The sequence below is a fragment of the Peromyscus leucopus genome, chromosome 18 (genome assembly GCF_004664715.2).
Source record: "Peromyscus leucopus breed LL Stock chromosome 18, UCI_PerLeu_2.1, whole genome shotgun sequence".
Lineage (NCBI taxonomy): Eukaryota > Metazoa > Chordata > Mammalia > Rodentia > Cricetidae > Peromyscus > Peromyscus leucopus.
The window spans coordinates 21,370,017-21,397,978 of NC_051078.1; the positions used below are offsets into that span (position 1 = coordinate 21,370,017).

The following is a 27,962-nucleotide window of genomic DNA, read 5'->3' on the forward strand; positions in this document are numbered from 1 at the left end:
CACAGAGCTGGAGCTTAGCGTGTGTAGCTCTCTCACAACCGGTGGTTTCAGCAAGAAATCTAGACCATTCTTTGCTAAATAAATATATTCTACAAAAAGGTCTAAGCCTCTTTTGAAATATTTGGAATCAAACTTTAAAACGAATTTACAAAAGAAAAACCACATTCATTAGTCCTTGCTAACAAAGGAATAGCAAAAGTAAGCTAATCAAGCGAACAAAACCAATTTTTAGCAATTCACAGCATAGTATGTGTTAAGATTTTAGAATTCAAAAAAATACAAAAGCAGATGATTTTTTTTCATGGACTCAATCAGGCAAGAGAGACAACCTTTTCAAATTCACTTTTATCTTATAATTGTACAATGAAAAAGTATATGAAATACCCTTGTGCTTTTCATCTCACAAAGAAAACAGTTATAAAAGATTTTTTCCCAAGCATTATTGTTAAAAGACAAAACACCTTAGTTTTAATAAACCAAAACTTTCTAAGTATCTTTGTTACTTTAAAAGTCTGAATTTTTAGGTAGAGGTAATATGTAATGCTGGTTTGATGTAGTCTGTGTGTAGTAGTGGGGGCAATGTGTAGTCTATATGACAAGGGTGTCTGTCACTAGGTTGCAACCTAAGAAATAGGGCTCATAGTTCAGTTATACCACCAACCAGCTGTACATTTGGGCATCTGAGTTTCCATTCATGATCATCTTTTCAAGGAGCAGCATTAGGAAACTTTGTTGAGTCTATAAATAAGCATATAAACACAAGCAATTTGGCAAGCTGTATTTGGAGTTATAGTCTTTTACAAGTCTATTACAGACTTGGAGTTATTGTCCATAAAGGAGGTAATAGCAGGAAATGGATAATTCCTGAGGCTTTTGTTTGGTTGGTTTATTGGTTGTCCTTTTGACTTTTTTGCTTGTTTGTTTGTTTTTTATTTGTTTTTCCTTTCTAGGTTTCTAATACAATTAGAAAAACATCTAATCTTAAATTATTTCTTCAGCTAGGAAAAAAGAATTAAAAATTCAGCTTTACCTCTTTCTCTCCTTCATTTTTCCTTTGCCTATTGTAGACAAGATTCCTCTCATGCAAATATAGAGCATTTGGGGGGGGAAAAATCAAGTATGATTATTTTTAAATGTTCATGTCTTGGGTAATTGACCGATGTATTGTCTGTGACTTGCTTATCCATGAGGTCAAATGCATGAGGTCAGGCATCCTAAACTAATTATTTCTATTTGCATTTCGGAGGTTCATTGAATCCGTTACCCTACATTGACTTCTCTAAAGTTAATTTTCTATACTAAAGTACTATTCAAATTAGCCTTTTAAAAATTACACTATAAGGCCAACCATAGACAAATGGGACCCAGGAAATTACAAAGCTCCTGAACAACAAAGGGAATAGTTAACTGTGTGAAAAGACAATCTATAGAATGAGAGACAAGTCTGTCAACTGTACATCTAGCATATACAAAGAACAAAAACTAAACAAGAAAACAAACCAGTCTAACACACTGTTTTCAAAAGAAGGCATACTATCAGCCAGTAGGTATTTTTAAGCTGTTCAATATCTTTAACCATCAGGCTAATGCAAACTAAATCTATTTTGAGATTCTATCCTACACCAGTCATAAAGGCTGCCATCAAGAAAACAAATAAAAGCAAATGCTGGGGAGGATGTAAAAAGTGAAAAACTCTTATTCACTTCAGTGAAAGAGTAATTGGGTACAGCCATTATGGAAATCAGTGTAGAGGTTTTCCCAAAATAATAATCGATACTCTGTGATACTGAGCTCTCTGACTCCTGGGCATAGTCCTAAAGGTCTCTCTATACTACTACAGAGTTATTTGCTCATTTTTGACCTTCTGACAACAGCAAGGAAGCAGACTAAATCTAGTTGCCCATCACCTGACGATAGATAATGAAAAGGCGCTACACAAGGGAAAGCTATTTGGCCACGAGGGAATATGAAATTATGCATTTGCAAGAAAACGGACAGAACTGGGAAGTACGTAAAGTGATGTAACCCAGGCTATGGAAGGCAAACACTGCATGTTCTCTCTCATCTGCAGACCTTAGCTTCTAATATTTTCATATGTGTCTTTATGTGGAGTGAGTATAGATGTCAGCAAACTGGAAAGGGGCCTCCTCCATGACAGGGAATAAAAAGAGGCCTTAAGGGAAAATTGTAGGGAGAACATAGAGTACATGTGCTGTGAATGTGAAAGGGGAATGATAGGGACACAAGGGAGGGAAATGGGACAGAGAAAGCAGGTTGAGATCAACCCAAATCAAGAAAGTGTGACACTGCCATAAGGAATTCTACTATTTGAATGACAACATGAAATAATTACTAAAAAAAAAATGGAATGGGGAAAAAAATGAACACATGTCAAAATTAAGGGCATCCTGAGGAAGTCATTTGGACAGTTTTTCTTGGAGGAAAAAAAAATGTATCTTAAGTACATTCCCTCAGGTTATTTAAGATTCTTAGACTATTAGAGGAATCCATTTCTAATCTAACAAAATTTATAATACATCTGTGAAATAGGTGAAAACAATTGATAAATTAAAAGGCATCTCATTCCTATGACAGTCTGCCAATCATCTGATAGTGTCATTGAGATGGAGGTAGCATTAACTATCCTCTCCATGCTTTGGACTCTGTCGGGCACAGACTCGGCCTTCAGCAAACGGTTTATAAGAGAAATGAAGAATGGATTTCTATAGAAAATGTCTTCAGTTGATAGCATGTTGTTTTATGCAGCTCATGGCAGCGCTGTTTCTGGCCAGAGCTGGAAATTTTCTTTAACCCTGTGACTTTGCTAACAATTCTTCTAGTTTAGTCTGTGTATGGAAGTCTATGCTTCCACTGTCTCTACTGCAGACTGCTGGAAGTCCGTGGCTCGTGAGTAGCCCCACAGTCCCAATGACAGATGGCTTTTAATCTCTACAGTTTGGCTCCCAGAACTCATATGCTTTGCTTACTCATATATTTTTCCTCATTGTGGAGATACTGATGCTGGTGGCCCTCTTTTCTGAGGAAGTAATAGTTTTGAGACACAAAGTCAAAGTCATAAGAGCAACATTATAGATGTTTGCTGGTGGGAAAAGCTACTTTGTGCTGGAAATCACTGTTGAAAAAATAATCCAGTTGTGAAGGGTTACAATTGTGTAACTATCAAGCAGTCCCAGGTTGTAATAGCTCAGAAATGTAGTGTTTGATTACCTCATGCCTGGTAATATGCTGAAGAATACACATACACCCATCTTTACCTATGTCAGTGATAACCTCTTATACTTCATTCACAGTGAGCACCTATAATTATCCTTGAGAGTGAAAAAACATTCTGTGTGTGCCTTGGCATATCCTATATATGCATTGAGCCACTTGGCAATTTCTAATTTTTATTTCTATATGCCTGATTTTTTTTTTTAAAGAAGAGAGTGTCTGTCTTTTCTCTTTTTAGTCTCTAAGAACTCCCTGCCCCCCAAAAAAAATGCAAGGCAAAAATAGTCAAATTTCACTGAATAGATTACAGATTTTAAATTAGTAGATAGAGATAGCCTGAGTGAGAGACAACTAACCTTGTTCTGTTCTAGCCAGGAAACTGACTCAAAAGCCACTCAACAAGTAAACTCCCATGTAGCATCAGTTCTTTTAAATCAAGGGCTTTGATTTTCCCAAACCCAGAAAACTATCACCTTGTCAGATGGGTTTACGCCAGGGTGATCCTGGTCCATCAGTTGGTAAATAGTGTCACTTAACAACTGCAGATAGATTACTAAATTGTATGTGGACTGTGGCGAAAGCTGCAGGGAATTACACAATCACTTAGGATATTGTAGGAAAACTTGAATCCTCAAATAACAGGGTGTTGCCATGTAAGCTTCCTCCAGAGAGTTGAAAACCAAACTGTAAATAGAGTAGCATTGTCTGCCTGATGTCAGCACATCAATTCATCTTTTGGAATTAACTTATTTATTTTCATTGACAAATGGCAAGCCATGTGCATTGATGGTGTTCAACATGATGTCCATGCACAACCTTAATTCCAATTTAGGATGAAGTCCTTACTTAGTGCTTTACTTCTTAAATATAAGATTGTAGGTTTGGCGTGTAGAAACAGGAGGTCCAGTTATTTTTATCTTTATGTCAACTAGAATAGAAAAGGGCAACAGGAAATAGATTAAAGGGAACAGAAAGGGAAGGTGTAAAAGAAGAGAGAAAATACATGATTAAAGGAGCTTAGGAAGACAGTGACTAAGGACGGGAAGCAAGAATTGAGCCTCTGGAATACTCGACACAGCATCTTTACCAATCAGATGCTTATGTACAACACACAGCATTTCAATATCTTCCCTGGGTAAATAGCAATGTCTTTCCTTTTTATTAACTCTGCTGCAGCTGCTGTGGCTCACAAAAGAGATGCACAAATCAGAATAGACTCGGTTTGCTTTTCAATGATTCTAAAAAGGTGGGGGAACATTGCCAGAAAAGGACAGCTCTCCGCTATCCTAACATGGAGTCTTGTTAGCAAAACAAAATGTGAACTGCTTGGAGATAATTCCCTGTTGCTGGTAATTCCACTGGGGACCTTCTGTGGCAGCGGAGGCTGTTTCTCCTCTGTGGACCCACGCCATTGAACAGCATAGATCTGAAGGAATATAAAAAAGTTGCCTTTAAAAACCAAGTTGCTCTTCTGAGATGTCTATTCTTCTAGGTTTTTGTTTGTTTGCTTGATTGTTTGGTTGGAGATTTTTAATGTCAGCATGAGTCATACCTATCGGTTCTTAGCCTGGAGCACCCAGCACAACTAGGAATCGAGGAAGCTGGAGTCGCGAATGAATAATGAGTGGGCTGTGTAAGCAGAAGTCTATATTCAGTCAATAGTAAAAGCATGTGCAGAATTGCAAGCCAGCATGTTCATGGATTCTCTCTGTTTTCTCTCTCAAGGAAAGCAAGAGCCAGTGAGCACTTGAACAACCAACACCTGCATTCAGATCGAAGACTCTGCCCTTGCCATCCCGAAAGCTCCACTGGACCATCTCATTAAGGTATTCAGGGGGAAAAAATGATGTTTTTGATAGGTTTTGCTGATTAACAATGTGCATCCCATCCTTATCAGGATGTGGTGGGGGCATTTGTGGAGATAATGAAACTGTATTAGTTACTTTTCTTATTGTGTTTACAGAATTACTCATATTAAATAATTTATGGTAGGAAGCAGTCATGTTTTGCACAAATGGCCTTTTTTATGCTATTTTGTGCACTATTCAGTCTTTAGTTATAAGCAGGGTATAGTAGAAAAGTTCACTCCACAGCATGCTGGCCAGGAAGCAGATAAAGGGGGCTACCTTTCTCCTTAACCCCTTTTATTCAGTCCTGGTCCACATCTATGGTGGGTCTTCCTCTGTTCAGTTAATCCCCACAAATACAGAGAGGGGTGTGACACCAGTCTCTGAAGGAACCCTAAATTCAATCAGGTGGACAATGAAGATTAGCCATCGCAAATTGTGTCTCTTTAAATTTCTTTTTTATATTAAAGGGACATTATTATTTGTCATGCATTCTGGAATTGTGACTTTTTTAAATGTGTCTGAAGTGCTAGTTTAGTTAGTGGGGTACTTAGATAGTACTTTGGATGTTTCCCCCAGTTAGTTTGGACTTTGTCAATTCCAAAGCTGTCACGGTTCATTATCTACAGATGATCTTGAGCAGCCTTGCATTCTGAAAGAATATGTCACGGCATCTGCCTCTGTGCTTTGGGGGCCTGCGACACAGATGATATTTTAGCTAGAATACTGGGTCGGGGGGCAGGAGGTGTAAGCAAAATTTGTTTCAGAGGAGTGTTTTCTGGGGCCACAGCATGTCCCTTCCTTTCGTTTGGTGCCTAATCCAGCAACGAGGTGAATGTATCACATTGTAACGATTACATGTGTTCGAGTGCATAATGGGGTTGTAAAGTAGCTGCTTGAATGTCTTATCTAATGAATGCCATCAAATTCAATTATCACTCTTAGACTCTTCATTAACCAATCAAATTACTCCTTTGCACTAAGACATTTCGAACACACTTTTACTAGGCATACACACAATCCTTTATAGTATATTGGTGACTCACAGATTTTTACTTGGACTTCTGTGTTCCTGATGTTTAGGATTCCTAAAGCATTGCCTCTGTCATTACTGTCACTCTATGTAAGAGGAATATTGTTATTATGAAAAAAAATAATCTTTGTATCTTTATTTCACACTACTTATATCCATACTAGGAGTTATACAAGACTGGTATGTGGCCCTGTGTCTGTAATCCTAGCACTCAGAAGGCTGAGGCAATGGGATGGCTATAAGTTCAAGGTTGTCTTGGACCACTGAATGAGGTTGTTTCTCAAAGCAAAAACAATAAAACTTTTTAAGTAAAACAAAAATGAGTATATAGGAACTATGATTTCTTTTTGTTCAGTGGGATCATGTAATAACAAAAGGTTTGGGCTTTAGAGATGAACTATTTCAGTTCTAGAACTGTCTGTCTTCCTCATAGGAAGATGCCACTGTATAGGACCATACGTGTTATTGTTGAACTGTGCTTTTCTAAATTATCAGAATTTCTTCACATGGGTTATTAAAAGAGTGGTCCTAAAACTGCTCATACCTGTTGTAAATAGCACCTTCATTTTCTATGAAATAATTACAGCAGTGCTGATATGTAACAGAAGCATTTCATAATAAGAGCTGCCTGCCATCATAGGGTGATTCTTACCATACAGAGCTTAAAATAGTTCTGTTTGGCTGTCTTCTACTTTGATGTCTTTAGCTGTCTTCTGTCTGCAAATATTTTGGAAACATTTCAACAGGTAGCCTAAAATCAGGCCACAGGCATGGATCAGAATCTTTGGGAATGGACAATAGATTTACTGTTCAGTTATACCTATCTGGTTATTGCTCTATACCACAACATTCAATGAGTACTGTGTAAGAGCAAGAAAACAGCTGGTAGGAAATCACAGTGAAACTATGCATCTGTCATTGACAAAGAAAATAGAAATGCTGAAATTAAGTTTGGATTTCAATTTTCTTATATACATGAATTTCCTGAGACTACACTAAACAATATAGGTGACTTAACTTATTTGCCTTTTACTTATAAATTAATATTTAGAAATTAAAAATTCTGTATTTGTTGTTCATTAATGAAGCCAGAGGCATACACATTGATTTCAAACCTTCTAGTCAGTGATCTTTACCATAGTGAATAAACATTCAATTTGTCATCTGTACAATCACTATTCTCTTTGACTCCATATCCTTAGTTTTGTTAATATTTCTAATTAATTAGCTTATATGTTAACATGTTCTTTATAACATAAACACAACATAACCTTTTGTTATGACATGATTCCACTGAACAAAAGTCCAATAAGCACTGTTTCTTCAAGAATTCCAGCGTGTACTTTTAATTCATCCAACTGGGACAGCTCTTGTGGGTGTCTAAAACAATGCAACACTGGTAAGATTATGTAAATCATGGAGACTGAAGTTCATGATTTCTTCAAGAATAGTCATTCTTGTCTGCCGAATTTTCTCATTGTTTTAGTTTTAGTGCAAACGAAGTAGAGTATGCCAAGCTCTAAAGTAAGTATACATGTAAATGAGAGTTAGGGGACAGAGCACTGTCTTCTGAGCTGTGAGAATACAAAATGCTGTGATTACCTCGGGCACATGGGAGAAAGCAAAAATCACCACTGACACTAGCAGAAAAAAAAAAGACTATTTGATGAATATTTGACCCATGAAATTAATGCTTGCCTCCTCCATGGTGAGTCCACTGAGGCAAGGGTCTAAAAAAGAAAAAAAAATGGCCACAACTTTACTTTTGCAGGCTGACATTGTAAAAATGATTGTATCTTTAAAAGATAGGGATGGGTTAAATTGTTTTTCCAAATCCAGGAGCATCCTTGATAAATCAAAAGGGAAGAAAGGAAGGGGAAAGAAGAGTGAGGAAAAGAAAGGGCTTTTGTCAGCTCCCTTCAGGACTGCCTGTAGAGAAAAAACAGGAACTAACTTAAAGTGTGTCGTTTTCTGAGTTTTATTCATAAATTAAATATTTGAAATCTAAAACATATTCTACATAAAAAACAATGCTATAAATCATGTTTGACGCATTGATTCATTTTTTAAATTGACAAAATTATACTAAAATTTTATGATTTGTAATACTTGAAGTGAAGAGCAGTAGAAAACAATGTTTTCTGATTCCTAAGATTATACCAATTAAACTAAATGCTTCCAAATTACTTATTTGCTCTAGATATCAATACCAAAGGAAAGCAGGTTTGATTATAACTAGACTCAAGACTGAAAAGGGATATAAGCTATTTTTCTAAAATGCAGGGATTTTCTAAAATGTGGGGTTTGGGTAGGAACTGTGTTCTTCTGAGCAGAGAAAAGGGAGATGGAGAGTTGAGATGTTGATAGAGCTACTGGAGGAAAGAAAAAAATGCCCAAGCAGTACAAGATAGTATTGATATCAGGCTGGTAAATAGAAAAGATGAAACTGGGAATCATTCTTCATCCCTGGGATTCCAGCACTCAAACATCTCAGACAGAAAGGTTGAAAGGAACCCAAGACCAGCATGGGTTACTTAGTGTGTCCTGTGTCAAAAATAATAATGTCCATTAAAGGTTATGTCTGTAACTTGGGAAAATAGGTTCTCTTTTTGAGAACCTTACTATAGCAGCACCATATCCATTTAGAACTCAGGTAAGGAGACATAGTGAGCACAAACACTGATTTGGTGGATCTCAGTGGACCCCGTAAAGAGAGAACTCCTCAGTCCTTGAGTTTCTACTGATGCTGTTCCTCAGAATTGCTCAATACACAGCTCAGGCTGTATGATCTCCATTTGTAAAAGAGATTTGATACTTTGTGTCTTTCAAGAAGTAAATAAAGTGTCAAGTAAACAAAATTCACTAGTTCTTGCCTTTATCCACATAGCTATTCAGTTAATTTATTAAATATTTACTGAATATGTACTGTGTATTAGGATCTATGCAAATTTTATAATTTATAATTGGCATATTAGGACACAAATAATATTTTGTTCTATTGTTTTAATTTCTATATTTTATTTTACTATTTGATGTTGTGGAATATTTGTTTACGTTGTAAAGATTTGTCACTGCCTAAGGCAAGATTGGTTTAATAAAGAGTTAAATGGCCAGTAGCTGTACAGGAGAGATAGGCAGGATTTCCAGGAAGAGAAAGAAAGAAAATGAAAACTCTATGTACTGGAATTACACTAGGGAAACACCATGAGACTCTAAAGAAGTTGGACATAGTGTACAAAGTAGAGATAACCAAGGCACATGAACGAATGTACATTAATAAAACCAGGCTAATTTAAATTATAAGAGCTAATGAGACAAGCCTAAGCTAATGACCAAGCTTTCATAATTAATTATAAGTCTCTGTGTCATTATTTGCATGCTGGCAGTCCCAGTGAGAAAGTACTGCTACATTTTATTTTTATTTGTGTTTATTAAATCTGAGTAGTTGGAAGGAATAGGTGGTGTTAGCGTTTGGGAATGAAGGGCCAGGAGTATACAATTACCTCAAGGAATAGCTTTCAACTCAAGTATTGTCTTATTTCTTTTTTATTCAGACATTTTTAGGAGGTTATAGTGTGCCTATAAAGATCCCCTATCACTTCTGTGTAAACAAAACAAGAGGTTGAGAATGGTAAAGTCAACAGAAGTATTGTTCATAACTAAATTTCTCTATTCAAAGTGAGGAAAAGTTCATAAATTCAAGGTAACGTCCTTCCTATAGCATCTCTTTATTTGACCTAAGCCTCACTGCTTATCTCCAGGATAAGACAGAAACTCAAGAGCAATCATGGAAAAACAACAGCATATAATTTTTGATCGACTCTAGTTTAAGTTAAAGAAAGCTAGGAGAATCTGTGTTCCTAGTAGCTTCTATGGAAAGTTACCATGTAACTCTCTAAACCCCTCAGTGTTCAATACATCTTGCCTTGAAGAAAGCTGTCAGGAAGGATCTTTAAATGTGACCACAGCTCCTTTCTATCATGTTCTCAAGAACTATAAGCAAAATATAGACTAGAGCACTGAAAACATGTGAGGAGTTTTAGGACAGACAGGCAATGTTTCCTCTCAATCTCTATTTAGTAGCTTCCAGAAAGTACTGTACAAACCTGAGCTTAATCAGATAACAGTATTATTGCTTTCAAACCACATATAAATGTCTGGGGTCAGTTGATTACCCATCTTTGGAAGTGATGGTTCAAAGTTGCATGAGTGATACTATAATGTCAAGTATTGTCACTGTCACATATGAAATTCCTTGATAATGGTCCTTGTGTTTAGTTTTCCAATCAGCTTGTCTTTGTTTTATTCTTCCCTGGTCCAACCAATCTTGCCCATGATGGAGCCCGAGTCCATCAGGCTTGAGCCTGCAACAATAATATTGCTAAGGTCTTAAATTCCAGTTTCAACAGCAATCTCTGAGTACTGGTCCCAGTTCTCAAGGAGATTTCAATTTTTTTTCCCCAGAGACATGGATGATTAATAAGGGACAAATACACCAATTATCAGACCCACCAAATGTTAGTGTACACTAATTCTAATCATGTGGTCTCTTTGCCATTTCCCCACTCAAAAACCCTGTTTCCATTTTAGCCTCACTGTTTCTTACTGTGTTCAACCATGATCCAAAATCATCTGCTCCACTTGTATTAATCTTATAAAAAAAATACATTGATATAAAAGTTGTGTGAGTTGCCTGAGAAAATCCTTAGGGCCGGGCCTAAGTAATGGCAGGGTGCATGTAATGTGTCATTTGTGGAATCATAACCCATAGTCTGGGCCGGAAAGGCCTTTTATCTAATCCTGAGCCTCTTCTTAATTACATTTTACAGCAACTAAGTGTACTACTCTGATACATCAAAATAAATATTCCATTCTCTGTTGTTCGTCTGGCAGAGTGACTTTGGCATGTATTAAATTGGGCTAGCCAATTCCAAGTTCACTCAGGACTGTGTGTGACTACTCAATATAAAAATAACAGGCTGGACTTCTGAAATTTTGTTCACTTAAAGAAAATGATTGAATTGGGATAGTAGTGATAAATCAGGGAACTGATAATAAGACAGGACATACATCAACTTTGGAGAATGTTTACATTCACTGAAACAAACCAGTGACTTGAGAGGTATAGAAATTTCATAGCAATGTTTCATCATTTCCTGTAAACTAGTGATTGATTGAAATAATATCAGTTAAAATGACCTAATAAGTTAAAAAATATTTATTTGAGCACTACTTTAATAATAAAAATTTCTTTTTAAATTTTATTATGTTGATATTGATTTCCACCAAATAAAGTGTTTTATAAAAGTTTTTTCTATTTTAAAGTAATAAAAGAAAAAGTTTTCTTTTTATTAGTTGGCTTATTTGGTGTTGATTTATATTATCGGGATGCAGTTTTGCAAAGTATTTGAGACATAATAATAATCATATTGCCTGAACCACCTTTGAGTTGGTGGCGTCCTCAGTATCTTGACTTAATCTGTGTCAGCTCTGGTTTGTATACTTTGTTCGGGTTCTGTCAGAGTGTGGGAAACTTCATTAAATAAATGCAAATCTATAATTACTACAAAACTAAAGGTTAATTCAAAAATATTTAAAAATAAAGTTTATATTCAAATCAATAAAAAAAAGAATTATCATTTTGCCATACATACAATCTCTTTAAATACTGTGCTGCTAAACGTAATTTGAACACCCCAGAAATGTCACATGAACATGGAAAAGATCTTCCCATAATTCCATTTAGAAGCATAAATGAAGCAAGAGCAAGATCAGTCAAATGGAAGAATATTTTCCAATACTCAGTAAGAACACAAGGCGACAAAGGGAATCACTAAAACATAAATTCACTTGGATCTCTATAGTTATGAACCTTGGGAAGCTTTCTGTACTGCTCCCTGAGGCCTGCTCTCACAGAACACCATTAGACGGTGAAGTTTATGAACTATAGAAATGAATTTACCAAAGTTCTCTGGGCTGGGGAGTCTAAGGTCAGGGTGCTGGCAGATTAAGTATCTCTCAATGGCCTATTTCCTACAGGACTGTCTTTCTGTGGAAGCCAAACACAGCAGGAAAGGCCAAGGGGTCTCTCTCAGGCCTTTAATGTAAGAGCATTAGTCCATAAACATAAAACAGTTGGTGAACTCATCACCTTCCAGAGACTGAGGGGTTAGGATTTTAACATAGGAATGTGGGGAGGCAAAAACATCCAGGTCATAGTACTGTCCTTCTAACATTGGCCAAGTGCAGCATTGTCTGATTTTAGTTTGCATCTAGATTCCCGAATCGTCACCAACAACAAAGTTGCTTCCTACAGGCAGTGTTGGTGTTCAGCAATAAGAAAATGATCACCTTGATTGGACATATACATGTCTTACTCAGAATGTGAGCATTCCTGAAGACACACATCAACTAGAAATAAACAAGCAAACAAATTACCCTGAAGGCCAGAAAAGGAAAAGTCACAGGCACCGCTCAAGGACTAAGGGCTGATGTCACAACCATAAGGGGAGAGGTAGATCCCTTTATCGATCCCTTTATCGGGTCTTCGATGGCAAAAGGTTTAGTGCTAAACTGGTTAGCAATCATGAACTGAAAATCTTGCATAGATCCATATCCATAGACATGTCACTGATTTCTAGAAGCAACAAATGAAATGAACATAGTAGCCAGGGAAGGTGCCCAAAGCTTGTGTACTTGAGTATCTACATGCAACAGAGAAGAAACAGGAGAAAAACAGAATGTTAACCATGACAAGGCCAGGCCTGGGCCTACACACTGTGAAGCTTGACTATACGTGCTCTGTGTACATGTGTCCTTCAAAGCCTCATATAGAGACACTAATGGAAACCCACGACTATATAAAGGAACATCTTTGATGCAGGGCACAAAGGACCACTTTAGAAGAAAACCCAAACAAAACCGAGGTTCATCTTACAATGAAACAGCTAAGTGATTCATGTTTCACATGAGACCCAGAGTAACGAAGACCAAGCAGGCTGCAAAAAGGTGAGACTTTTAAAAAAAAAAAAAAAAATTGAAAGCACATATAAACCATTTTAAATTAATATAAATAAAATAATAAATAGAAATCATTATAAATACTAGGACTCAATAAAGGAAAAATAGCTCTTTTAGAAAAGCCAAATTTTACATCAAAGAAAGGTGCAGTTTTCAAACTTAAAATTGAATGGAAAGATCTAGCAAAAAAAAAAAAAAAGGAGAAACAACCAAACAGGGCATAACGGAACTGTGAGTCATATCTAAAGAGCTTTTATGGATTGCTCACATGTGGCAAAGACTGGAGATATGAAGTTAAGAGACACAGAGGGAAAGCTAACTATGTGCCTTCTAGGACTTCCAAAATCACATTATGAGCTAATTCCAAATAATTTTAAGATTTGAAAAAAAAAAAATTACTTTACCTGAAGAATCATTCCCAAAGTGATTTCATCATGAGCCAGATGAAAACAACATAGGATTTCTGTAGCTTTCTGTAAAGTCTAAGACAATGCAAGGATCATAGAAGTCAGAACAGTTAACATATAAAGAAGACAGGGGGGGGAGAAAGAATGGGCACCTTAACAATAAAAATATGATAAGATAACCAAAAGAATAGACACGGTGACAATGAGGGGTAGCCTCGGGTATTACAGGGGTTAGCCTCAGGTATTAAGAGCAGATCATCAGGAAACTCAAGTTCCAAACTTACATGAGCTCACTATCAAGGATGAGAAACAAATAAATTCATCTCTTCAGAAAATAACTAAAGAAGTCCTCCACTCACAAATAAGATTTTCTTATTTGTTGTTGTTTGCTGCCTTGAGACAGTCTCATTCTCTTGCCCAGCCAACCTTAACCCCATGGTGACCTTCTGCCTCTGTCTGTCTAGAGCTGAGACAGCAGCATTGAGCCACCAAACTGGCTTGTTAGACATAAGTAAGTAACTTGGAGTAATAAAGCAGACATTCCCTAACATTTTGGTGAAGCCCTGGGTGTGATATTTAGGCAGGAAAACCATTTTTGTTCTAGTCACTGAATTAAATGTTTTTATATCAATGAAATTATGTGAAAACCAGCTTTATTGTTTGATACAGCTAATCAAATGTTTGGAATCATAGCAATGTCAGAGTAGTGCCTTCCTGAGAGCCAGCCAAGTGTTCTGAAATAGTAACTATACCACATCTTCACCATGTCATGATTTGATCATTTAGTCTTTACATTGCCATTGTCTTTTTTTTGTTTTGTTTTGTTTTATTGTTTTTTGTCTTTTTGGTTTTTTGTTTGTTTATTTGTTTTTTCAAGACAGGGTTTCTCTGTGTAGCTTTGTGTCTTTCCTAGATCTCCTCTGTAGACCAGGCTGGCCTTGAACTCACAGAGATCTGCCTGGCTCTGCCTCCCGAGTGCTGGGATTAAAGGCGTGCACCACCACCGCCCGGCGCCATTGTCTTAAAACCAATTTTAAATGTGAAATCTTTGCTCCTATGAGATTTCCCTTCTAGTTTTTGAAGTATCCTTGGATGTGATCTATTGTGTTTTGAAGATTTGCATCCAGTATTTAGAATTATGCATATGCAAAGCCCTACTCTGCTCAAGTATCCTGGAATAGTGGAAAAATCTACAAGTTAATTAGTGGACATACCTGCATGCCATCCTTTTGCAACCCCATGTAGTCAGTATAGAATGTTTGAGCTAGAAAACATGGGAAATGCTGTTAGGATAATTGGAGGATGCTTCCAACATAAAGTTTATAGTCACAGACAACTTCTCCATGCTGAAAAGTGATTTCTTAGAAAATAACTAAGGAATTGGAACTATTCTTGAGTAATAGAGTACAATATCATTCCATCTAATTAGGCAGACAGACCTGCAATTAAGTGTGGTTTATTAAGAGTTTATCTTGACCAGGAACAGAAGAAAATGCCTGGAGACAAACCAGTTAATAAGAAAAGGAACTCGTAAAAAATATTTGTAAAGAGGGCTAAAGAGATGGCTAAGTGGTTTGGAGAATTGGCTGCTCTTCCTGAAACACTGGGTTTGGTTCTCAGCACCTCTACTGTAGCTAACAACTATCTGAAACACCCAGTTGGAGGACATCTAGTGCCCCCTTGTGGCCTTCGTGAGAAGCAGGCATAAAAGTTGTGCACAGACAAACATGCAGGCAAAACACCCACTTGCATTAATTAAAAATAAACATGAAATATTTATAAATAACTTTACTAGCTTATGGATGGAAAATTAACAAAACAATTGCAGCACTTCGCATACCTATGGTGTGGTTTCTTATGCCCTGGACATAACTTACCAAGATAATTAGAAATTAAGAGACCTTAGCAACATAGTAGCATTTAACCATTACAATATGTCCATTTTATTATCTTCTTGAATATAAACTGTACATGTAAGTTGTTATCAAGAAGCAAAAATAAACAATGGAATTTGAGAGAAAATATTCTGAAAGTCTATATCCATGAAAGCAACTCATTATATGACACAACACTATTGTTATTAGATACATAGAAAATTAGGGTTTTGGTTCATCATTTATGAGAAGCATAAACTGCTTAAAAGTAAACATTATTTCAAGGTATTCAAATAGAATTATCATAAGAATAATCCTAGGTATGTCCACTTTATTAGAGACTTGACTTTTTAAGTCTCATAATTCAAGTTTAAGTATTATTTAAATCTCATAATTGAAAAAAAAAGAATATAGAAAGAGCAGTATGACCACACTTATTTGCAGGTTGTAACAGAAGAATAAAGAAGTTTCAAAATGCTAAAATAATAAGAAATAAAGATATATTAATTGTGAACCCATACCATCACACACACACACACACACATACACACACACACACACACACACACACACACACACACACACACACGTATATACTAAGACCCAAAAAGATTTAAAACAGCTTAAACAATAAAAAGAATAATGAACATTTGATGGAGAATGTACTTCAGGCAAGAATTGAAGTCTGTTCTTATCATATTTGAATGAGAATTATTTAGCTTTTCGTGGAAAAAAACTCAGTACGATTCTGGCTGACAATGAGAAATACATTTTGTAATACTTTATTACTCAACTCTTTATAGATAAGAATTGAGACTAAACAGTACAGGAAGCCTGGGGATTTCCTGGAATATTAAGTTGTATGATAAACCTGAAGTTTCTGAAATATGAGCACAATATCGCAATTCTCTAGGTGATAGGATTTTGTTACTTCACTCACTTGGAATGAGGAAGGGGTGTGAGCAGGCAGAAAGAGGAAACAAGAATTCTCTAAATCTGCTCCCTGTTGTGATGGCAGCTGAGCCCAGGAGATAAATCAGATTAACCCTTCGGGTATTATAATGGTTTTGATGTTAGGTAAGAGGAAGATTGGCTAGTCCACAAGATATTTCCACAGCTCTTCCTAAAGCAGACTAGAATCAAACTGTTAACCATTCCTCACAGGCCCTCCTTCATCTTAATAGGCAATTGCAAGAAGAACTTGATAGGTTTCTTTATGTCATTCAAGGACTTTAACTCTAACAATATTGGAGGCTTTACCTGCCAGGTAACTTCAATATAAATGTAAGAAAATTCTAATTATAATTGAATTTATAATTTAGACTCTGGCATAGGACACTATAGAATGATTCATAATCAGTATAGCTCAAATTTATATGCACTGCCTAATGTTCTCCGTGTAAAATCTACTGTACTCAACCCAAAATATCACCTCAAATTGTATTTTTCCAATGAAAATATCTGTAGTTAACATTTTGTAACTAGTTTATAACAACATCTCTCTTCCTTACTTAAAAAAAAATAACACTTTAGAGGATTGGGAAATATTTTTTTTAATGGGAAAGATACATTACACACAACTTTGAAGAGTGTATGTTCTTGACCTGCATTCTGCTTGGCCAACACTCAGATTTACATGGTCTTCTCTGATCCCATTCTGTTGTAAACACAGGGGATATTTTCCCAGCAGTTCCTTCTAACAAGATGAAACATTGAAAACAAAAAGCTAACATTGTATTCTTCCAGTGCAAGAAGTACTTTGGTGTAGTATGGGAGAGGATTTATGTGCATATGCCTGACCTTATAAAAATAATCCCTGTGTTTACCATAAAGTTGAATCACATTACCATCAAACATTTCTTCATTCCGTTATATCTAATAGTCTCTCTAATTTGTAGGTCTCTAGTGCCTAAGAGCATATTCCATTTTAAAGAAATTCATGGGTTTCCCTAGAATTCATTTTGTCATTTCCTCTTAATGAAATAACAATGGTTTCTTTCACAGTTGTTCAAATTTTTGCAATGTTTTAGTCATTATATTGTGCTGACTAAAAATTACCATAGTTTCCATTGTTCAGAACTATAATATTAAATATACTGATTAATTGACAATTATATTTAGAAATGACAGTGAACATTATTTGGTTTCCTGTGCCTGTAATTCTTGTTTATATATCATGCAATTCACATTTTTACTGCTGGTGAGAAAATACTGCTCCTTTGCATTAATAAAACCTTTCTATTCATGTCCTGAAACTACATTTTTTAGCTCATGGAATATAAATCATCCATTTATTTGATACGGATGCTGAAATTTAGTTCGTGAAACAGAATATCTGTTTCTATGCCTCACTGTAATAGGATTCTGGACTGTGGCAAAAGATTTTCCATATATGCATGGAGGAATAGATACATATCTCTCTCCTTTCCCTAGCTCCCAACGGCATTGTCAGTCTCACAAAGTAAGTGGAAAAACTGCCTCTGTGTTTCTAGTATTTCTTATTAAAAATAGTAATAATGAAGTCTTGAGAAATACTAAAATGTTGTGCAGCATAACAATGAAATAATCATATTTTCAAAACAAAAGCTCATTCCTGGATCTGATATGTAAATAAGTCTTGACGTTCACTATGAACATCTTGGAGTTTCATTTCAAAATAACTTTCCTATCACATTTTGGAAGCTTTTCAGGCCAACTTTATGCACCAGGAAGAGTTTTTCAACATAGGCAAGAAGGCATTGTGTTATTAAAATATGTGCCTCATGGAGGGGTCTTTCCAAGAGTTGTGAACCTTCTTTTAATGAGTCTGTCTTCTTCAAATATAATGGGCTTTCATCAAGTACCTTGTTATTTAAATGGCGCTTTTTGTTCCAAACCATTAGATATATCTATCACATAGCAAGGGGAATCTGAGGCATATGGGCTCATAAAGTCCCATTTTGGATATCCAGCCTCATAGATTCATGAAGTTGAGGTCCCATTTAAGGTTCTGGTAGACCTGATAGATTGCATCCAGATTTTATGTTTTTAAGGTGTGGAGGGGAAAAGGAAACAAGGAAGGATAGATTTAGGCTAATCAGTGAGAGCATAGTCCCCTGTTTTATTCGCCTCTTTTTAAGATATTAGCTCCATCTTATGTCATACAGCACATATGGCCCTTACTAGAAACCATAGCCTTTCCTTTTGGGCTGTAGCACTTCACTGCCACTCATAGTTCTATGCAAGTAAAGTTTTCACTCGATACTTACTTTGGATTATTAGGATTATGTAAAACTGGTCCTAAGAAACCAAACTCAGACGTGTTAATTAATAATTTTTACCAAACATTTAAGAGAGCATGCTAGTTTTCTGTAGGATCTCCAGAAGATATAAGCATAAGGAACTCCTACCTCATTATATGAGACAAGTATCACAAGACAACATTCCAAAAAATACGAATGACAGATCAGTGTTTCTCATGAACATAGACTCAGAAGTCCTCTGTAAAGCCTACAAGCTTTCATGCCAGGTAAAAAGGGAACTAAAACTAAACAGAGCTGAGCATGGTGAGCATTCCTGCAATCGTAGCACTTTGGTAGTAGAGACAGAAGGATTTGGTTCCAAGATCAACCAACTTTGGCTACATACTGAGTTCTAGACCAGCCTAGGCTACATAAGGTGCTATGTCCAAAAAAGAATAAAAAATAAATAAAAATAAGTTGTAATGCCCTGCCTTTGAGTATATAGTATTCCATTAGTCAACTAACATATAACCCTCTGCACACTTTTTTTGTATTAGCAAGTTATCAGAATTGTCACCATCTCTCATTGTTCCTCTACTGATTAATTCACTAATGTACTAAATATCCTTAATGTACAGTGTGTTAGAGACATTACTGAGAAATTCAAGAGTGAGAAAAATGGGTGAATTCCTCACATCATGGAGCTGACATATTCTTAGGGAAAAAGACAAGATGTATTTGTAGAGTGCCAAGTATGCCCCTGATAAATGCACTGGAAAAATTGTCTGGGTATAGAAGTGAAATTTATTGTAAGAAAGTAATTGAATCCAAAAGACATTAAGGAGAAAATCTTGACAGTGTCTCCTAAAAGAGAGGCCAACAAGGAAGCAGTGTGCAGGGAAAATGGGACATCTTTGGAGACCTGAAGTCGGAGCCTTATGTGAAAATCAAATCACATGAAGATTTGTGGCAAAGAGTTTGGATTTTCAACTAGGGCTGAGGGAAATTTGGAGGGAATTTTGAACAGCATCACCATCATAAAATGAATGACAGCTGTAAAAAAGTAACTTCTGGGATGGTGTGAAACTTTAGGTCTCTAGACAGTAGATAGCTCAAGACAGCAGATAGAAAGCAGCAGGCTGTGTGGCCATGCTCTACATGAAGTAGCTGCCAGGTTTTCATTAGACTAGTAGCTGTGTAATAGCAAAAAGTTAATAGAATTGAGATATGCTTCAAGTAGAAGCTACATGCCTTGTAGGGTTAGATGAGGGGATGGGGACTACATGGAAAATCAAGGCAATGATCCCAGTAAAGAGGAGTTGAACTTGGCTGGCACCATTTACTATGAAAGAAAGACTCTAACAAGAGCAGATAAGGAAGAGGAAGGGAGCAGTGTTGTCCTCACACACTATGTTTGAGGGCTTCATTGGCCTTCTAAGAGATACAAGATGACAGGTACAGGGAGCTACAAGTGAGAAGAAGGTTAGCAATGGAGATGTTGGATGAAGGATTCTATCGAATAGGATGTTCTTAGCAACATGCTAGAGAACCCTTTAGTAAAAGCTGCTTAAATATTTACTTGTTATTTGTTATCAGCTTATCGTATATGCTTTAGGTTGATCTATCAGGTGATTAACATCGAAACTCAGCGTTAGGGAGTGTTGGTGTGTTCCCCAGAGTTCTGTTAATTATTTAGCTTCTTAAGGCTCAGGTTCTTGCATAGCAACAGAGAGAGCAGGGTAGATGATGGGAGAGTATACAACAGAAAATTTATTGTATTATTATTATTATGAAAGTTATTATTTGTCTTAACAGATAAATTGTATGTGTTTACTGTGGACAGTGTGATATTTGGATATACATCTGTGAAACCATTAAATCTGGGTCATTAACATGTATTACTTCAGATAGTTACTTCTCATTGGTTGTAAACCCAAACACATGACTGCCTCATCACTGCCTCTAAGGACAGCCCTCTAGGTCTTAAAGGCGTATGTCTCCAATGCTAGTTGTATCCCTGAACACACAGAGATCTATGGGATTAAAGGCTTGCGCCACCACCACCACGCTCTTTCTATGGCTCTAATAGCTCTGACCCCCTGGCAACTTTATTTATTAACATACAATTAAAATCACATTTCAGTACAAATAGAATACCACCATATTTCCCTTTTTCTATTTTAATAAAAAAAAGCAAAAGGTTATAACTAACAAAAGAAAAACTATATATAAAAGTACAATAACTATATACAATATATACAAGTAATAAATACCTAAACAATGTCTAGTCCATTTGTATTTGACAAATCAGAGAAAATAATTCCATTATCTATCCTATTTTGGTAAGTCCAAAATGTATCTAATTCACTTTCTATCCTAGTTAATCTTCAACTATAACTAACTAATCTTCAACTATAACTAACTAATCTTCAACTCCCCCAGAGACCCAAGAAGGAAATAATATTAGCTAACAAAAATAAAAACAGGAAGTGCATGCAAGCAACTTCCAAAAAATTTGTGAGTTGACAGAAACAGCCAGCTGCCTGGTCAGTCACCTGAGGTTTCTCCGCAGTGTTGGGGCATCATTTTCAGCCTATAGTTTTTATATGTGAACTTCATCTTCAGCCTATATATTTATATGTGAACTCTTTATATTCACATTGTTGGTATTCTTCAAGAATATATGATATTATTAATTATAGTCATTATTTATATATTATATATTTATATGAACTTATTCTTCCCAGCAACCTAAATATTTTAGCTTTTGTTCAACATTTCTTCATCCTTCAAACATTCTCAGACTCTGATAACCACTATTGTGCTTTCTACTTCTGTTCAATGAAATTGTACCTTCCACATGTGAGTGACATCATGGGACACTTGTCTGGTTTTTTGTTTGTTTGTTTGTATTTTGCCTAGCTTATTTCAGTCAATGTATCCAAGTGCTTCCTGATTGTTACAAATTTCAGGATTTCACATTTATGGCAGAATACTATTAAATTCTATGTGTCTATCTGTTCTCTGTCAAAGGAGTCACTCATGAATACTTCCATTGCTCCTATATCTCAGCAATTGCAAATAGTGTTTCATAATCATGAAAGTGTAAATATCTCCTTGACTTATTGACTTATTTTGTGGCCGGTAGAAGAATAAAAGTCTAAAATTGTAAAAATAAAAAAAAAAAAATTCTATACCCCGAAATTTAAAAGTATGACCTAAACTTTGATCAAGGATTTTTTTATTAGATAATTATCTAGTTATCAAATACAGTTGATAATTGATAGGCACAGAATTGTATATTATTATTCAAATGTGGTCAAGACCTTTGAGTGTTCAGCAGCCTATTTATAGATAGGGCATGAGGTAATATGAGTAAAAATCTGAACATAAAGAATACGGGGAAAATAAAACACAGTGAGGAAACATTTTTGAGGAGAAAAAACAAAACAGTTTTGTAGACGAATTTCTAAATGGTCTTATTAAATAAAAAATATGGAGCCAAATATAGGGGTGAAAGCCTTAGATCAGGGAAATAGGAATAGCCACCAGCCAACCTTACCTCACCAGCTATGCAGCTTCCAAATGCAAGCTACTTCCTGTCTGCCTTGATGTTCTGCCCTCTCATTGGCTCTTAGCCCAGCTACCTCACTTCCTTGTCACTGCCTGTCTGTACAGACCTCCAGGTCTCCATGTTTGGTACAGGGATTAAAGGCATGTATGTCACCATGCTTGGCTCTGTTCCCTAGTGTGGCCTTGAACACACAGAGACCCTGCCTGCTAAGTGATCAGATTAAGGGCGTGTGCTACCACTGCCTGACTTCTGTGTTTACTTAAAATGGCTTGCTGTTTCCTTCGATCTCCAGGCAAACTTTATTTATTAACATACCAATAAAAATATCACCACAGTTTAGGTATAGATATAACTGATCTGGAACTATACTGGAGAGAGAATGAAATCAGCTGGGCGGGGGTGGGGGGGGGGGGGGTGGGGGTGGGGGTCGGGGGTGGCACGGCGCGAGGAGGCAAGAGAATACGTCTACCCTGAACTTGGACTGAGGAATCCCAGCTAGGCTATAGCAGAAGTCATAGAGAAGCTTAGAAAATTCACTCAGGGGAAGCTGAGTGGTACAAAGTAGGTATGTGGGCATGAGCACAAACGGCAAACAGACATTAGGCGAATTCAGGCTCCTGATAAGAATGAGTTGGTGGCCAATCACTGCTATTCCTGAGTGGGCTTAATATTCATTAACTGCCCCGTTATCTATTGAAACCTCCAATGTACTAGGGACTGAGCCATCAATAAGTCAAAGACAGAAGTCCTGCCCCCAAAAGGTCAGAATCCTTGATGAGGAATTGATTAACAATATCAGAAGGTGTTTGTCCCAACCCGTTTATTACTGCACTCTTTTTCTGATTTTTTTAAAAAGCTATAACACAAGCCATCTACTGTCACATAAATCATGACTATCCTCCCATACAGTCACGTTGTTCTGTTACAGAGCAGACAATGCAAGGTGCTATCTGCATGTATTTTTAAGTACCAACTCTTATCTGTGTCTGCCATTGCTCACTATGATGAGCAGCCCAAAATTTAGAATCTTTCTTAAATTTAATTATCTGGTACTTTTCCCACAACAGCCTGTCTCCTCTCAACATGCCAAATTTCATTTTGTTCACATATCTCTTACGTGTGTCCCCTTGATACTGATAACGGCGGCTGGTGTAAGTGCTTATCTCCCTTTGGTTCTGAAGAAAAAAATAATAATAAAGAAGGAAAATACAAAGTAACAGCCACATGTACTAATTATTCAAGCATCCATCATCCACTTTCTGTATCAAATGAATGTTGGGGGAAACATGGCATGCATGTCCCAGAGTGTCAGCTCTGCGGGAAAACAGAGAAAGGCCTGTGGCAAGGGACTAGGAGATGGAACTGGAGAGAAATGCAACCAGGACCGGAATAAGAAAGGGTAAATGGGCCTGATGAGAGACTTCGTTCTACTTTGAAAGCCCTGTAATCTTTGAATGTGGCTCATGGATCCTATTACTCTTTGTAAGCTTCAGAACAACAGTACTTTCATTCTTACCCAAAACTCATGAGTACACATAGCAAGAAATTTAGACAATTGGGAGATATTTTATGATTACTGCCCTTTGATTTTGCTCTATTAATATTTTTTTTCCAATTTAATGTCATCACAACTAATCATCAAAATTAAAGTTATGCTTTAAAAACTAAGTCTCCTTTGAGAGGGGACTTTTAGGTCTGGCAGAAACTCTCAACCTTACGCTTAACTCAAATCTTTGTATTCAGATTACTGCTGGTTTCTTCTTTTTTCCCAGGTAATTGGGAACATTTCCCAGAGTGTCATGTGTCTTTGACCCATGGCCAATGCCAAAAGCATATTAGTTAATTAGCACAGAATTTTAAAATTCTGGGCTCATTGATTATTTGTTTCCTTTAGATTTTACAGATGAAAATAAAATTTTATTTGTACCCAAGGGAAGAGAAGGATTAATTATTTGGGATCACATTTCATTTATGTGCAAGAGGGAAAGAAAGATGTATCACCATTGACTGAAAATCAGAAATCAGAGATCTTTACTCGAGACAATGCCACAGAAATATTTTTTCAATTATGATTTTTAAAATGCAGACATTCAGCAATGCCCTTTCCCTGAACCCTTTCTTCAGCTAGCAAGTTTTTCCAAATGAATAATTTTTAATGCTTCTTATAAAATTCGTACTCATACACTTAAGGATTTTGTAAAATATGCTCAATTTCTGTGTGTAAAATTTCTATTTATGCCCAGTTGATTTGGCTGTGTGTTGATTGTTGTTTGTGAGAAAGACTGATCTTTTTTTAATTAACTTAATTTATTTTACATCCTGACCACAGTTTCCCCTCCCTCTTCCTTTCCAATTTCCTCCCACACACCCCCTCTGCACCCTCCCCAATCCACTTCTCTGTTTCTGTTCAGAAAGTGACAGGCTTCACATGAATATCAAAAAAAGCATGGCATATCAAGTTGAGGTAGGATTAAGCACCTCCCCTTGTATTAAGACTGGGCAAGGCAAACCGGTATGAGGACTGGGTTCCCAAAAGCCAGCCAAAGAATTAGGGACAGCCCCTGCTCCCTTTGTTAGAAGTCCCACAAGTAGACCACGATACACAACTGTCACAGATGTGTAGAGGGCCTAGGTCAGTCCCATGCAGGCCCCCTGGTTGTTGGTTCAGACTCTATGAGTTCCTATGAGCCAGTTTAGTTGTTTCTGTGGGTTTTCTTGTGGTGTCCTTGACCCCTCAGGCTCCTACAATCCTTCTCTCTCTCCAGCAGGATTCTGCCCCTGTGTGCATTAAATTTTATTAAATTATCCCTCACTATTATAAAAAAAATGTATATAGTTTTTTTTCCTGAGAAATCAGGACAGAAATACAAGTTAAAAAGGAAGCCAAAATACATGGCACATAGACTACAGACCAGTACTCTGGATAATGGGGACAAAAAAACACTGATTGTCCTCCTATCTGTGACTGCCTGAGGTCTCTGACACCTTATTATATCATACAGAGACACTGAGCTGTCCTGTTGCATACATGTGGTACATGGGCACTCACCTGTGACATCATCTGTACGATTATAGGAGGAAAACTAATGGATTTGTGCATCTTTATGTATGTAAGAAGTGCTTTGGGGCATTTTCCTCAAAACCCATGACAGAGTGATGACTATTGAGAGAATTTTCTTTGTCTCCTTTGTGAACTTATGCATTCATTCTTTGACTGGTTTTTTGTTTTGTTTTGTTTTGTGTTGTGTTGTCTTGAGGACAAAGATGGCTACTCTGTGCTAATAAAACCCTGGTACCTTGCTCTACAATTCATCCATCCTAGAAAGCTCTATAGCTAATGATTTAAAGTCTATATTAAATATCTCTATATTCGGAAACAGAGTGTAAAGCTGTCAGCCCTAAATTATCCTGGACCCCAATCTGTGTAAGAACACATAATGACCAGGGAGATATGTTCCCTTATCAGAAAAAAACAGCTGTTCCCAAATATTGACTGAGCTGCATAATCATTTGGACCTAGTATATCTTGCAAAGAAGGACAATAATGTTCCAATATCTATATGTTTTCTGTGATTTTTGTGTTTTCCTTTGGCATTAAGAATTTTCCAAGTTCTGGATGAAATCAGGTTGATGTGTTAAATCATCCATATTTGAACATATGAAGGCTTTGACATTAGATCATGAAGTGTTATTTGAATATTGTTTACTAACACTGATCCCAGCCAGAAATTCAGTTTTTATACTGGAACTCTTATTTTCTGTTTGTGTGTGTGTGTGTGTGTGTGTGTGTGTGTGTGTGTGTGTGTGTAGGTTTAGGAAGAGTTACCCAACTATAACATTTGTTGTTTTTTTCTAGAGAGAAAAACAGCTATTCTGCACTTAATTTACTCTAAACCCTTTAAAATAAGAAAATGGTGAACACACACACACACACACACACACACACACTCACACACACACACACACACACACACACACACACACACTTATGAGCCATATGAAATTGCTGATATTTGACATTCTTGTCCTGTAAGATTGTGATTTCATTTAGTTTATTACAATATCACCTTCAAGAAGTAAGGTAATATTAGATATTCAATTTACAAGATTTTTTTAAATATATATATATATCCTAGGTTCTCTGATTTCAGGCAGGATTACATGTCGTCCACTCCTTTCTTCTTATATTTAACGACACTTCCCTAAGTTACTGTTTGGCTTGGAACACCAGTCAAAGAGAAAGCAGATGCACACTCTTGGGACACATGTAACTTTTTAAATTTTTGTCTTGATTAACAGCAACCTGGAAGCAAACACAAAAAGTTATATGTTTCTTTTGCTCACAAAATGACACAAAAATCAACTCTCACAAACGCATGCATTTTCCTTGAGCATTCTCCGAGCTTGGGACTGCCACTACCAAATGTTTTTCGTTTCTTATCCCTGTATTTATTTGTCCCTGAACAAATTCGCCTGACAGTCAGCTTGCCAGGGTAATTTCATCTTCCCCAGGTTTTGTTCTCCAATCTTTAATATTGATGGTTTTTTGCAAGGATTTAACCACCTCAGGTCTCCCTGTTCCTTGAAGCATTAACAAGACTCTCATGCAAGTGTTTTAACATTTTAGCTGCACCAGTATTGATTGATAAAATAGTAGATGTTCACCTTTTTTTTTCATATGTGGAAGTAGAATAACATGTGGTAGTCTACACACTCCCCTTTTTGTAAGACATTCATTGAAATGTCTGCCTTTGGTTCATGTACAGCTCCGTTCACATTCACATTAGAGATTGCGTCACACACGATTGCCTTTTCTTCCTTTTCTGGTTCCGTGGTTGGTAGCACTGAAGTGACTGTATCTTATTGTCACTCCTGGATGCTACACATCTTTTGTTTCCTTTGAGGTGTTCCCATTGGAACTGCACTGGACCAGTACAGCAGGATGATGTACAAAAGCCAGAGATAATCAACTTTTGCATCCTGTTAGAATCAACCACCTAGGAGCTTCAAATGCATGCCTGGCTTCACACCCAAGATTCAAATGCACTGGTCAGAGCAGGCCATTAGGAATTTAAGCAACTCCCAAAGGATTTCTTAATGCCCAGAAAAGTCTAAGAACCAGTAATTTATGTTTTAATAAGACTCCCCCAGCGTAGGTATATGGCTGTAGCTTCATTAAGGCCAAGGCCCAAATGTAAGGGTAGACAGAAATGAAATATTTGTGTTCATGTTCAATAACCAGTTTAGAATTAGGCTGCTTATCGTTAGAAAGTTTTCACCATCCACCATCTGTGCCAAGCCCATCAGAATGAGGCTCAGATTTCAACTGGGTGAGAAACATTATCCGTAATGGCCTTCAGGACACTCTTTGGTATCCACACTAGATCATTCTGCTCAGCTGACAATTTGGGCAGCTTTCTCCTGAGAGTAATTAGCATCTGTGTAAAGATGTAATCACCTGAAGCAGCTATGTAAGCAAGGGCTCTCTCAAGAGCTTTTGTTTCCAACAGCAGAGAAATTGTATTACAGCAGCATTTGCTAGCGTATCTTAGACAATCAGTGTAATCAGTTTTAGAATGAAGCATTGTGGGACCAAATAACAGAAAGAAATTAATTTCTATTGAATATCTACGGCGGGTTGGTTCGCTTAGGCTAAGGAAGGCTAATGCAGGATTTTACCCAAGTTCCTTTGAGTCTGTATCCAGTTCCCTACGGCTGCTGCTGAGGTTCACCAGACAGAGGAAAAGAGAGACAA

At 36.7% G+C, this 27,962-nt stretch overlaps 1 protein-coding gene across 2 annotated transcripts in view; it reads left to right on the forward strand.

Moving 5' to 3' along the window:
* The window catches only part of Syt1 (synaptotagmin 1), a 505,793-nt gene that overhangs the window by 98,489 nt on the left and 379,342 nt on the right, over positions 1 to 27,962 (forward strand). For both annotated transcript variants that reach the window (XM_028873036.2, XM_028873038.1), the window contains exon 2: positions 4,957 to 5,057. The gene's annotated coding sequence lies outside the window, so the exon portion shown is untranslated. The remainder of the gene's footprint in view (positions 1 to 4,956; positions 5,058 to 27,962) is intronic.